This window comes from Rhyacophila brunnea, unplaced genomic scaffold (genome assembly GCF_057557595.1).
Source record: "Rhyacophila brunnea isolate RB1 unplaced genomic scaffold, BYU_Rbru_1.0 scaffold_69, whole genome shotgun sequence".
In the NCBI taxonomy this organism is placed as follows: domain Eukaryota; kingdom Metazoa; phylum Arthropoda; class Insecta; order Trichoptera; family Rhyacophilidae; genus Rhyacophila; species Rhyacophila brunnea.
Genome location: NW_028233338.1, coordinates 1914555 through 1916506, shown reverse-complemented (window position 1 = coordinate 1916506; position 1952 = coordinate 1914555).

The following is a 1952-nucleotide window of genomic DNA, read 5'->3' as shown; positions in this document are numbered from 1 at the left end:
TATTACCGAAATCTTACGAGCACAAAAAAATACAGCCGAAAAGAAATTTCTAAAACACAGAACATAACCGTTTTACAATGTAAGTAATATACATAAATGAAGCTTCTAAGTAGAACGAAAATTTTCACAATCAAAAAAAACACATTACACCAAATTTATTTCTCAATGACAGGAGCTATAGCATACATATCCATAAAACTAGATCAAATTTATGTTTTATGACACGGTACAGCATTCTTGTCTAGAAGTTTCTTCTATTACATCTTTTAAAACCTATACACTTCGCCCAATAATACGATTATCAACTCAAAATCACGCTAACAATGCCCCATCATAACAATTTAACACCAAAATTCAAGGGAATGCTAAAATTTCACAAGATTACCTGCGAAAATGCTCTACATTACAATTAGGTTGATCATAGAAACTCGTCGCTGGAATAGGCTATCCATAGAATATAAATTTTCAAGCACGTTCTGTGTTGTAAAATTAATGAACATAGGGAACAGATAAAAAAAAGACATCAGGACTAATCACAATTAAATTATAAATAAAGATAAATAAATGCCAAAAATGCTAATAAAGAAAAAATAAGGATAAGAACAACTATTCTTATGCTTGTGATTTTACCTTTAATATATAGTTAATAATTTACCGACATACATTAAAACATACAACCAAAATGCATACGATGAAAACAAAGCTTATACTCTATATACACAACTTCTGTATCTTAAATCACTTATTACACAAAAAACCAACTCGATAACTTACAACACTGCACGAATCATTCACTCATAACAAAACACAGAATTCTGACATGAAAATCTAATAGCGTCTAGGCTGCGAACAAAGTAGTCAATTCACATCTACCTATGTTGAAAAAACAAAGCACATTAGATACCCAAGAATTTTAGAAAACGAAGAAACCTTACTACGACAACATTTTTACCACAACAATGCAAAATCACTTGGCGCAACAACACAGCATTATAATGCACATCAACAAATTCTTAAGTATAAATCTACAGCTCAAAACACCATCAAATAGATGAACACATATAAAGATCCTACAAATTTTGATACTAACTCTTTACTTGCAACAACTCTAAGCAATATTCATTACACATTAAGATTAGCCCAACAAGTTTCAACACATCCTAATTATTTATGATAAGAACACAGATCACGTGATATCAACAAGTAAGAAACCCACGATTACGTTACTCATATCAGCCACAATTCATTCTCTTGAATACATCTCTTTTCAGTCATATATTTTCATTATCATTGTTCTTCCTGTGTTCGATGAGTTGCGGAAAATATCGTAATCTTTGCTCTAGTGGTCTTATGTTTGTTGTGTTATAATTATAAATCGTGAAAATTGAATTCTTGAAAAGCCTCATATGTATAATCTCAGAATCTCATATTCATATGATTTGGCCATGTTATCAAACCGATAAAAGCCATCATTATTTCTTAATATGCTAGAGGTCTTCAATCTTTCATCTTCGTGGGATTTTCTGCTTGCGTTTTTTATGAAGATTTATTTTGCAGAGGGATATAAAAAATTCAATTTGTAGGAATCTGAAAATATTTGAAATGAAAGAAATCTATAAAAAATAGGTGGGACAATATAGAATGTGGTAATAGAATAAAATATGATTGTTCATATCACTATAAATAAAATTCGATGTGTTGAATTCCATATGTGATTTTGGAATTGATTTAGCTTGCTCTAATAAGATCTCGAAGCCCGATTAGTAAAATGTCTCAATGCATACATTTTATATCCAACAATGATTTTTTTGCACAAAGATATTATATTAAACCATGACTTCATAAACCCAAATAACAAGTTCTGGAGGTAATTTATGCGGCTGTATTTAGATAATAAAAAGAAATATTCTTTCCTATGGTCATCTGTGTTTTTTAGCAATAAATCATATTCT